The 13,016-nt window shown below is 39.2% G+C and overlaps 1 protein-coding gene and 1 long non-coding RNA gene across 9 annotated transcripts in view; one reads left to right on the top strand and one right to left on the bottom strand.

Annotated features, from left to right (window-relative positions):
• The window catches only part of ZMIZ1 (zinc finger MIZ-type containing 1), a 328,745-nt gene that overhangs the window by 147,713 nt on the left and 168,016 nt on the right, over window positions 1-13,016 (top strand). The window lies entirely within an intron of this gene.
• The window catches only part of LOC120306841, a 17,080-nt gene continuing 4,733 nt past the window's right edge, over window positions 670-13,016 (bottom strand). Inside the window, exon 2 of the long non-coding RNA XR_005556401.1 lies at window positions 670-3,357. This is a non-coding gene — a long non-coding RNA (uncharacterized LOC120306841). The remainder of the gene's footprint in view (window positions 3,358-13,016) is intronic.

Here is a 13,016-nt window from a genome sequence, read left to right as displayed (position 1 = left end):
TAAAGACAGGGGAAGTCCCCTGGTTTGTTTCATACCATTAGGGAGAGACTTTATAGTACAGCGGTTAATGTTAAAAAAAAGTAACGTGAGCTAGTATGACTTCACAGAAAGGGTAGTGGGAGGTCGGCACCAACTTCCAGCAAAGGGAGTGGGTCAATCATGAGTTTAAACATGCCTGAGATAAACACAGGGCTATCCTCCAACAAAGATTACAAAAAGTAAAATAAATAACACCCCAAAGGTGCTTTTTCAGGAGACAACTGGACTTTCTTGTCTCTGAAGATGTTTCGCTTCTCATCCAAGAAGCTTCTTCAGCTATGACTGGATGGTGGGGAATGGAAGGATTTATGCTCCCTGTAGACAGTTGGTCATTTGCATTATTTTAGAGAGTCGTTGAGGCCAGTTGGGGATTTGTCCGTGTCCTCAGGGTCACCTGAGTGGTGCAAATGGGTGTGGGGCCTTTTCATCTGCAGGATGTTTTCTGCCATCAAACTTCCACGTTTGCCTATCCCAGGGGTCCTTGAAAAGGACTTGATAGGTCTACAAAAATGCCAGATCCACCCTGAACATCTGACTGACTCTGCTAGGAGCCACAATAATAAGAAATAAGTATTAAAAATAATAAATAAATTGAGAAGAAAACAAAAACAAACAAACAAACAAAAAATCCAAAGGTTTTTTTTTTATTTTTAATGGACCACTGGGTCTTTCTCTGCCATGAATTTTCTAGATTTCTGTGCATCGCTGAGAAGACTCACGTTTCAAGCCCACTCTTGGTTACAGAAGCTAACTGGGTAGCCCTAGGCCAGTCATTCTCTCTTAGCCCAAGGAGAAAAAAAAAATATAGGCTGCCTTGAGCTCTTCAACAAAACTCAGGATGAAACAGGGGGAAAAAACCCCACACAAATGTGTAAAAATGCTTGCAGTGAGGTGGCAAGGTGAATGCCTGTCTATTTTTGTGTGGAGCTTGGATGAATTTGCAGCAAATGTTAAACGGAAGGTACGATGCAGTGATGAGGATGCATTTGAACCTCCAGGAACATAAGTCCATCAGAGAGCAAAGTCCTTGTGCTTGACAGGAAAAACGCAGTGAAGGATCACAAGCTATATACAAAAACTGAACTATTCAAGGAGATGAATGAGCGTATCCTGGTAAAACATTTACTAAAGATGGGAAGATGGGTGGAAAAAAAGTGGAAGGATGTATGTAGCAAAGTTTACAGGTAGTCCTCGATTTACAAATACATTTGGAACCAGAATTTTAATCACTAAGCAATGTGGTCATTAAATGAATCGCCATGGGACCCAATTGGATATTTTCAACCATTTTATTGCAGTCATTAAGGAAATGACACAGTTGTCATTTGCTTCCCCCATTGACTTTGCTTGTTGGAAGGTTGCAGAAGGTGATCACGTGACTGCAAAAAAAAATGCTTTAATCATTGTCAATACAAGCTGGTTACCGGCACCTAAATTGTGATCACTTGCCCACAGAGGTGGTCCAGTGGTCATAACATTGAGGATGAGTCGTAAGTCACTTTCTTCAGTCCCATTGTAACGTTGTTAAACAAATGATCGTTAAGTTGAGGACTCCTGAATTTAGCTATCAATGAAGGCAGAAAAAGGCAACGTGGAGAATCAGAGAGAGAGGCCTCTTTTCATGAATGTTATTCTGATGATTGCAAGGCGATTCCTGCAATCAATCTTTTTATCAGTCCCTTTATTTGTTTGGATACTTTCATGTTGTTCTTGGTAACAATGACGTAGCCCACATGCTTTGACAAGTTATTACTACCCCCAAAGTGGTATTTTTCCACTACACCGGCTCCAGAATACATATTATAATTGGTTCCAAATCTACATGCCAGGACATGAGTTTATATCATGAGCTGCCATTGATGGGAGTTAGAGCTACAAATAGAATAAGTTCACAAAGACACCCAGGAGATGCTAAGCTCTGTGTTTCGCAGTAGCCTTGTGCAAGCTAATATTCTGAAACTCCAGGCTAATCCCATGCCAGCAAAGAACTGTCAACATCCAATTCAAGAATCCCAATAAAATTCCAGGTTCATTCCGCTTCCAAAAATCTTACTGTTTCTTAAAATACACTGTATGGTTTTGTCGAAGCAAAACTAATTCTGAGGTTCCAACACCAATTCATACACTTAAACAATAATTTTCCCAGCCAAAACCCCAACATTTTATGTAATTCATATCAACAAGTTCACTTTGTTATGGGAACCGTCTGCTTCAAATCCACACCTGTTCTGGTGTCCTTGACAAGGCTTCAGGCTCTTACAGTCTTCCACTGAATTGAAGAGCTTTCATTTCTCCATTTAATCTACTTGAAAATAACATTTCCCCCACTGTGAAGCGGTATATAAGTCTAAGTGCTAGTGCTAAGAATTCAAAATGTATTGACCACGCTTACTTTAATTATTTATTTTATATACTGTATCAATGGAAATCCAGACTGACTGAGCCCTCAAAAATGTAATATTTCCTCCCTCTTTATTTATTAACCAGACTTATTACCAATTTTAGCACCCTTTGTGGTTTACAGCAATGGAAATTTTTTTAAAAATATATCCAGAATTGCAAATGCATGGTTATACAATAGTTTTTAAAAGCATAGACCAGTCATCTGCTCTAGGCACCATGAATCACTGTAGATATTTTCAATAATTTCTGCTAAGCCAAAACTGTAGGGACCAATTCCAGTTAAAGTGGGAAGCTCTTCCAAACTAGTGGTGCTAGAAGAAGAAAACTGTTGCATTTGAACCTTCATGGGGTGGCCTTGAAGAAATGGAGGACTCTCAGCGGTTGGGTTGGTTGATTCCAGCTGAAGAAGATAATCCAGAAGATCCTTGGGACTTGCTCCCTAAACCGAAAGCTAATGTAGGGTTCAGAGATTACACTTAACTTTCCAGAGGTCAATGCTAGCCAATGAATGCCCTGCTGGATTGTGGGATAACTAAAACCTCCGGATGTCCTTCAAGAGTGGCGTTCATTGTAGTTGTCTAGCTATGTGACGATGATTATGTGAACTCCTGTTGGGAGGCTCTCCTGCCTCAGGCAACAAGGATATGTTGCAAAAAATAGGGATGGAGGGTTCACCACTTTGAGTTATTCATGAAAATAGTGAAGGCAGGATACAAACAAACAAACAAACAAATATGTGTCTGAAGTTGTTGCCCCCTTGATGTGGCTTGTACCTCTTACGGAGCAGAACCTGTGAGGATGAGGAGAAATGACCAGTCCTAGATCTGCTCTCTCAGGATTAGTCCCACTCCTGTCAGGTGATGATCCCAGAACTGTCAGCTCCTCTTTGCTTTGTTGTTGTTGTTGTCAAGTTTTCTGTAATGAAACACAATGCCTCAGAGAGAAAACAGAAAAAAAGCATTTATTCCAACTAAGTAGCTAGAGATTTGGTACTAAAGTAAAGGTGCTTAGGACTGCATTTCTTTTGTGCATGGATAAAACATGATTTTGAACAGTCTTGGAGCTTGCAAGATGGAGTGTTGTTTTTTTCCCCTCTACAAAAACCTAAAGGCAGTTTGGACAAGGGATCGGCGTAAGATGTGTCGTACATCTCCCTCTTATTTTGCATGGCGTATCTTCAACATATATTATGAAGAGGAGAGAAGGAATAGGTATCCGTAAAAATCCCTTACCTGTCCTGAGCTTGTTTGAATCCTTCAGTCGTTCATTGTTGTCAGATGTCATCATAAGCAACATTGTGTAATCTGATGTGATGGCTGTCATCTTGAGAACCGCATCAACGCTAACAGAAGATGATCACTCACAGAAGATTTGTGAAGGAGCCATTCCCCCCTCCCCCTTCCCCCCAAGTCTTGCCGTTTCTGTACAAAATCCCCAAGTCAAATTAGACAGCACCATTGTTGTGTGTCTGGCAAACTAAAAGTGTGGTATAAATCCAGACTGCTAATGAGTAGCGTTCCCATGTGTATCTGAACATCCTTGTATCAATACCTACCAAAAGGATATTCCACGCTTAATTTATCTGAGCACACTCTTGAGTATTCTATAGGATAGTCAGTGGCAGAATAACAGAGTTGGAAGGGACCTTATGAGGTCTTCTAGTCCAACCCCTATATTTTTTCTGTTTCTATGAGATAGATAGCTAGGTAGGTGGGTGCGTGGGTGGATAAGAGAAATAGATGATTGATGAGAAAGATGATAGATAGATAGATAGATAGATAGATAGATAGATAGATAGATAGATAGATAGATAGATAGACAGATGATAGAAAGATATAGATAGAAAGATAGATAGATAGATAGAGAGAGACAGAAAATAGATAGATATAGAGATAGATAGATAGATAGATAGATAGATAAATAGATAGATAGATAGATAGATACACAGATGGATGATAGATAGATAGATAGAGAGAGACAGAGACAGACAGACAGACAATGATAGATAGATAATAGATAGAAAGATAGATAGACAGACAGATGATAGAGATAGATAGATACTGTAGACAGACAGATGATAGAAAGATATAGATAGATAGATAGATAGATAGATAGATAGATAGATAGATAGATAGATAGATAGACAGACAAACAGATTTCAGTCCATGACCAGAAATGTTTTAAAAACACACAAGCACAACAACAAACAAAATACATGAAAGAGATTTAAAATTTAAAATACATAAGCAGAATTGAAATTAAACTGGCGGGCCAAACTTTATGAAATAAAGTTTGGGCAATCAATGATAGGATCTCCACCATTCCTGAAACAAACTTCTCTATTTATTTGGATCACAAGTTATTTTTCTCTACCTTTAAGCCTGACTGATTTTTTTTTTTAAGAGTTAAAAATATTTTTTTCAGCCTCTGCCTTATGTGCTTCCTTTTCCTTCCTCTTCGTTTTTTCTTAGCACACTTAGCCACACACAGTATAGTACAATTGAGAATGTGTGGCACTAACAACCAGAGAAGAAATTTCTCTCTCTCTCCCTCCCCCCCCTCTCTCTCTCTCTCTGTGTGTGTGTGTGTGTGTGTTTGTGTGTGTGTGTTTGTGTGTGTGTTTCTATGTTGGTCAGTCATGGGAATTAGAAATATATTGAAACTGAAATCAATTATCTATAAAATATTGGACTGTGCACCGTCTGGAATTAGAGAATACATACTATGTTCCCCCCTTTAAAAAATGCCTTTGCATGAGTCTTGAGTTACGTATTCTGAGCCTATTGGCTAACAAATGGGCTTTAAATCAGTGTCTTGGAAATTCTTGCCATGAATTTGCAGACAGATTTTCATCACATTAACCTTCGGAGGACATTTTTAATAAGCATGATAAGGAGTGTGTGTGTGTTTCCCCTTTGTTTTTCATTCTACTGCACACCTGTTCTTGGCAATGCACATGGATTGTGTATTTTCTTTCAAAGTAGCTATTGGTGCTTCTGATGGTTTTGTATTTGAGTCAAACCTGCGTTGCAAAATGGGGAAAACTTAGGATTCACTCATATCTGATCTTCCTATTAGAGTGAGAGTGTGAATCCAATCAATTTATATAGGAATTGGCTGGGATCTAAAGAACTACAGAGAAGATCACACAGTAAAATCTTGAGCTGGGTAAACAATATAAATGGACAATAGTATGAATCCAAATGGATTTGCAACATTCCCCCTTAAAATAAGAAAAGGACCCAACAAGTGGAAAAAATTGTGGATAATGATCATCAAAGAAATATTAAATTAGCCTGATGATCGCATCACTGATACATCCAGTCATAAATGATCAATTAGCTCCTGGAATGAAATGAAAAGTATTGATGAATAGCGTAGAAGAAGAAGCTGCGTAAATCCTGCTTATCGCATTTTATCTGCGGCCTCGATCTGCTACAAGAAAAGGCTTTTATGTTATTTAAATGATTGCCTGGCATTCTGAATATTAGGTGGATGTTATCGGTTGGGAGGCACTTGGCAGAGAGCCAAGGGAAGAACGGATGATGTATTTGCTTTTGCATCTATCTCCACATCCAGAGATTAGGGATTTTACACTACCCACTAAACCTTTGGTCATAGCACGCTTTCCCTGCCCCAGTTCATCAGATAACACAATAATGGCCAACACCACTATTAAATATGTATTGAAATAATTGTCCAGGGCAAGAAGAGAATGGTGTGCATGTGTGTATATGCACACAAAAATATATTTTTCTGTGTATATGAGATAGATAGATAGATAGATAGATAGATAGATAGATAGATAGATAGATAGACAGACAGACAGACAGACAGACAGACAGACAGACAAATAGATAGGTAAGTAGGCAAGTTAGTAGATAGATGAGAAAGAGAGAGATTTGGTAAGTACAGTAGGTAGGTAAGTTAGAGAAAGATGAGATAGATAGACAGACAGACAGACACACACACACAGACAGATAGACAGGTAAGTTAGTGGATAGACAGAGAGAGATAAGAGAGAGAGAGATAAGAGAGAGAGGTAGGTAGATAGAGAGAGAGAGAGAGAGAGAGAGACAGACAGACAGAGAGGGGAGTATTACTGGTAGATGTTAGTAGATACACAAAGAGTGTGTGTGAGAGAGAGATTTTATTTATTTATTTTATTTGTTTATATCTTGCCTTTATTATTTTTCTTTATAAACAATTCAAGTTGGCAAAGTTATATCCGATGCCCCTTCTTCCCCCTATTTTCTCAGTCAGGAAATTTCTCCATACTTCTAGGTTGCTTCTCGCCTTGATCAGCTTCTGTCCATTGCTTCTTGTTCTGATGTAGAATACCAATAATGTATGTTCAAAATGGCAATGGTGATATTTCGTGCGACTCCAGAATGATCAATAGTGGTCCATGGCCCACTTCAGGGTAGATGTTTAAAGCTGTAAAGAGACACTAAAGAGTGTGTCCTTTTACAAGTCTGCTCCATCACCAGTAGAAATAATATTGAGAAAAATGGTTTCTTTAGAACTTGCTCCCTCAATGAAGTTTGCCAAACACCAGTTCTGCTTTTGTGAGGCCAACTGGAAGAATTTTTATTTGCCTGGTTTCAATGATTTCCTGTTGCCTTTGGCCCAGTGTCCTTGTCCTGAACATATTTCTCTTGGTTGTTGAGTCTTTGAGCAAATCTCACATAGGTTTCAGCTGAATGATGGCTAATAAATGTCTCGAATCAAAACAGAAACATTTGACCAGCCACGTGACTCTATTTGCAAGCTGCCTACTTAAAGCTATTGACCTAGATGCAACGTGTGGGTGGATTCTTTTTGGGTGAAATGATTTGATTTCCCTGTCAAGTTCATTTCATCTTGGCATTCAAATCGCTGGGCATTTGCTTTTCTTTGGCTAACGTCAGAAGGAATTTTTCTCTTTTGCTTTTAGCTGCCGAGGGGGAAAAAAGTGGTTTAACCCAATGAAGTTCCTTAAATCAGTCATCAGCCTGGCTTTCTATAATTTAACTTCCAGGACAAAAAAGGAGAGAGATGTGTAGGTACGAATATGTTGGATGAGCAGTGCATCTGGCTCATTTTGCAACAGCAGGCAAGTTTAAAAGCAAAATAAAAACATGTTTCTGGATGGGTGGAGATGTCCGGGGCAATTGCATGTGGGGTGAGGAAGCCTGCCCTTCCTTGCAATCTAAACTCAAAAGTCACAACTCTCGTTTCTTTCTTCCTCGTGAGTCAGAGGTTTATATTGCACGGCTGTTTTTCACTGAATAGATGAAGGATTTCCTTGGGATTGTAGAGGAAGCAAGGAGATTTGTGTCCAAAGTTATTTGGCAATGCCAGAGAATTATTCTAGTTTCAGTTTGGGTCACCACGATATTAAAAAAAAAAGAAAGAAGGAGAAGATGTTGAGACTCTAGAAAAAGTACAGAGAAGAGCAACCAAGATAATTAGGGACCAAAGCATATGAAGAACAGTTGCAGGAATTAGATATGCCTACTCTAATGAAAAGAAGGACTAGGGATGTCATGATAACAGTGTTCCCATCTCTAAGGATCTGGGGGTCAACTTATTCTCCAAAGCACTTGAAGGCAGGACAAGAAACAATGGATGGAAACTAATCAAGGAGAGAAACAACAGGGAACTAAGGAGAAACTTCCTAACAGTGAGGACAATTAACCAGAGGAACAGAAGTTGCCTTCAGAAGTTGTGGGTGCTCCAACGCTGGAGGTTTTTAAGAAAGACTGGACACCCGCTTGTCTGAAATGGTATAAGGGTTTGCTGCTGGAGCTGTGGGTTGGGTCACAAGACCTCCAAGATCCCTTCCAACTCTGTTATTCTGTTATTCCTTTGTTCATTTTGTAGCAAACTGGCCATTTACTGCAGAATTTTGGCAAAGGGTTGAGCTGGTTTCTAAAATGGGGAAGCGGAGCTGCTAAATCATGGCAGGTCTTTGGTCAGAACCAAAGATAGCTAGAAGGAATCTCTTTTTCAACTGAGCTTCCTTGAATTGTCCAATCATTTTAAAGTGGCAAATTTAAGAGTCTGATCCTCGTCTCGGTAGGAGCTGTAGAAACTAAAGAGATCCTGTGCTTCAGTTGCAACTTTGAGCAGTTGCTAAACGATAGTTGTAAGTCAAGGACTATCTGTGTTTTGCATCATTCGTATTTTGCACCCGTTCTTCAATTGTAGGTCATACATGGGTGGAAGACCGTTAGCAAATTGTAGGGATGTAGACTAGACTGGAAAACTATGCAGTTTGAATTTTTTAATATATATATATATACTTATTATTATTTTATAATCACAAATGCTTAATATTTTATCAGCAACATATTGTCTGGGTTTCCAACACTTAACTTACTAATACATGTTAAATTCCTTTCTCTCTACCTTGTTTTTCTAGCCATTGATAAAAGGTATCCCATGTTTTAAAATATACTGAATCTTCTTTTTCAAACGACAAGGCCAATGTCACACACCAAATCCTTTTATTAGGGTTTTTTTTAAAGCACTTGGTAACTTTGGATTAGATAACTGCTGGAAATGAAAAACACATTTCAGTCGCTTACATAAGAAGCATATTTGGGAGTTCTCGCGCATTCCAAAACAACTTCAAGCTTTTTGCAAACCTCCAGCTGCTCAGAGCCATCACATTAGGGTGCTTTAAAAGCTTCAGTAAGTTCTGGAGTGGCATTCAAGCATTCATGTGGTCAATGAAATTAAAAGCAGGACAGTTACAGATTTTCCTACGCACTCAACAAATAAACTAAAGTTTTCACATTTCAACAGTGGGGGCAAAACTTGTGCAGAATAATGAATTTTTAGCTGCTTTAACATAGGCGTGTACACAACATGCAAACTGCCCAGAAAAATGTTATTCATTGCATGAATTAAAATTGTCTAGTCTTAAGTGATATGCTTAGGAAGAAGTGTCTTCTCTTTGTAGCATTCACACTTTTTGTAATGCATGCTGAGGGAGAAATGTGCTATTTCTCAAGTTTGAACATTATTAGAGATATTTGAGGTAGCTTAAAGAAAAGCACCATCCATTAGCAGAGATTCAAAATTCAAACTACAAAGCCAAAAGATTCTGGTCAAGAATACACATATGGTTAGAGAAAACTACTTAAAAATATATAGATTTTAAGCCAGGATTATTTTTATTAGGCATAATTGTAGGAAAGTATGAGAAAGAGTGTATCTATCAAATTTTACATGTATTAAGTGAGAATTGTATTCGCTCAACATTGGAAAAATGAAGGTTTGAAGAGTTAATTAAAAAAATTAGATTGTGCAGAAATGGATAGATTTGACATTGAAAATGAAAGAGAATCACCCTTCTCTGGGTTGCAAAAGGGGCAGTGACATCGGTTTGTCAAATGCAAGAACAAAATGGTGAAATTTGATTCAGATAGTCCTTGATTTACGACGTCCATTCATCAATGGAGGTTTTTAAGAAGAAGCTGTACAGTCACTTAACTGAAATGGTATCAGTTCTCCTGCTTGAGGGGGGGGGGCTGGACTAGAAGATCTCCAAAGTCCCTTCCAGCTCTATTCTATTCTATTCTATTCTATTCTATTCTATTCTATTCTATTCTATTCTATTCTATTCTATCTTACCCTACTCTACTCTACTCTACTCTACTCTACTCTACTCTACTCTACTCTACTCTACTCTACTCTACTCTCTGACCAAAGTTACAACAGTGTTGACAAAAGTAATTTATGATCATGAAACACTTTTATGGTCATAAATCACTTTATAAGTTTCTGAATTTTGACAATGTGACCATGGGGATGCTGCAATGGTCATAAGTGAAAACACTTTCCATGCCCTTGTAACTTTGCTAAACAAATGCTTGTTAAGTTGAAGACTATCTGTAATATGTTCAGCTGGGAAATATTTGTAATCAGATAGAAGTCCACCGTAGCACATCTCCGTCTGCGGTCACCAAGCCAAATCCATAAACACTAGCAGGAAATGTGGCCACATTGTCAAACCAACTTTGACCTTTTCACATATTCAGGAAAGCCTCTGAAGAGGTCTTCAAATAAAATGGGGTTTGCTGATATGATACTTTTGGGCACCGCTGAGTGGTGCTCACTACCAAAAACAGAACAGAACAGAACAATAGAATTGGAAAGGAACTTGGAAGTCTTCCAGTCCAATGTGTCTCAACCTTGGTTGCTTGACGATGAGTGGACTTCAGCTCCCAGAATTCTTCAAGCACCCATCGTCAAGCAGCCAAGGTTGAGCATGGCTGATTGAAGAATTCTGGGAGTTGAAGTCCACCCATCGTCAAGCAGCCAAGGTTGAGCATGGCTGACTGAGGAATTTGCAGGCTGAAGTCCACCCATCTTCAAATAGCCAAGGTTGAGAGACCATTCCTGTTTTGGGCTTACAGAATAAGAGGGACCTCGGAGGTCTTCTAGTCCCACCCCCTGCTCAGGCAGGAGACCCTGTACCATTTCAGACAAATGGTTGTCCAATCTCTTCTTGAAAGCCTCCAGTGATGGAGCACCCACAACTTCTGGTGGCAAGCTGTTCCACTGGTTATTTGTCCTCACTGTCAGGAAGTTTCTCTTTAATTTCAGGTGGCTTCCATCCATTGCTTCTTGTTCCGCCTGACTTCCATGTTTTTGTTATTAACAATTTTGCCCCAATGTTCTCTTGTCATGAAAATCAGGATTGTCTTCATTATTGGTATAATCTGTCAGAACTGTTTCTACTTTGTCCCTTTTAACCATTCTCCGGGAGACAAAAAAATCATTTCTTTCTTTTAATTAATCCATTTCATCATCCCACCCGAACAGCAGTTTTAACAAATGGGAATGTTTGTACACAATGCTGAGTGTTTTGATTGTTTGTTTGTGGGTGGCACTGAGCTAAAATAAGCCATTTTGAAATCGTCCCATATGGAGTTTTTAAACCTGAAAACTGAAAATACACCAAAACAATAACATCGTTTGGCATTTTTAAAGTCTTTCCGACGCTATGGGATGCTTTTTAGAAAATTCTGTAATAATAGACCAATGTGGCTTCTCCTGTAAATAATGTATGTCTAAAGTCACAATGGAGGTAGTGACAGATTTTATTTTCCTGGGCTCCAAGATCACCGCAGATGGGGACTGCAGCCAAGAAATTAAAAGACACTTGCTCCTGGGGAGGAAAGCTATGGCAAATCTAGGCAGCATCCTAAAAAGCAGAGACATCACCCTGCCAACAAAAGTGCGCATAGTCAAGGCCATGGTTTTCCCAGTTGCAATGTGAAAGTTGGACCATAAGAAAGGCTGAATGCCAAAGAATGGAGGCCTTTGAACTCTGGTGCTGGAGAAGACTCCTGTGAGTCCCCTGGACTGCAAAGTGATCAAACTGGTCAGTCCTGGAAGAGATACCCAATCCATGCAACCGTTGTTCATATGTTTTAGCCTCCAGCATCCTAATCATCTTTGTTGCTCTTGTCTACACTCTTTCCAGAATCTCAACCTCTTTTTACAATATGGGGATGAAAACTGGATGCAGCATTCCAAGGATGCTCTTGCTAAGTCTTTATAAAGCAGTACTAATACTTCATGTGAAGTTGATTCTCTCTGTTAATGCAGCCTAGGATTGCATTGGGTTTTTTGGTTGCTCCTGCACACAGCTGGCTCATATTTAAATAATTGTCTACTAGGACTCCAAAATCCCTCTCGCAGTTACCGTCATTGAGCTAGGCTTCACCTAGTCTGTACCTATATGATTGGGTTTTTTTGTTTTTTTTTGTCTGTGAAATTCCTACCAACTTGGGGTCATCAGTTTTCAGTTTTCAAAGAGTTCCTAAGCTGACAGAAAGAAGAAATCCTGACTCTATTTCCATCCTTCTGTCCTGGGTTCTAGTAGGTTGGAAAGAATGAAATTCATGATGTATGTGCACTGGATAGGTAGGTAGGTAGGTAGGTAGGTAGGTAGGTAGGTAGGTAGGTAGGTAGGTAGGTAGGTAGATAGATAGATAGATAGATAGATAGATAGATAGATAGATAGACAAGAAGATGTGGATGGATGGGTAGGTAGGTAGATAGGTAGGTAGGTGGGTGGATGGATGGATGGATGGGTATAGATATAGATATAGATAGATGTATAAATGCATATACAAACCACCTGAAGGCAGAACAAGAAGCGATGGATGGAAACTCATCAAGGAGAGAAGTAATGTAGAACTAAGGAGAAACTTCCTGACAGTGAGAACAATTAACCAGTGGAACAACCTGCCTCCAGAAGCGGTGAATGCTCCAACACTGGAAGTTTTTAAGAAGAGACTGGACAGCCATTTGTCTGAAATGGTATAGGGTTTCCTGCCTGAGCAGGGGGTTGGACTAGATGATCTCCAGGATCCCTTCCAACTTTATTGTTGTTGTTGTTGTTGTTGTATAGATATAGATTTCTAACTTAGTGAATTTCTGGTCATGTTAACAACTGATGTGAGCCATACAGAAGGACAGGGATAAATGATTGCCCAGCAGCCTTTGAACTGTAGTTTATGAGAATGTGTGCAAGATAACCCTACTGAACAATAGAAAAATATGGTGGGTTT

This window comes from Crotalus tigris, unplaced genomic scaffold (genome assembly GCF_016545835.1).
Source record: "Crotalus tigris isolate CLP2741 ecotype Arizona unplaced genomic scaffold, ASM1654583v1 scf7180000017753.6788120, whole genome shotgun sequence".
Taxonomy (NCBI): Eukaryota; Metazoa; Chordata; class Lepidosauria; order Squamata; family Viperidae; genus Crotalus; species Crotalus tigris.
The sequence above is the reverse complement of the archived record's forward strand: the minus strand, read 5'-3'. Positions and strand labels throughout refer to the sequence as shown.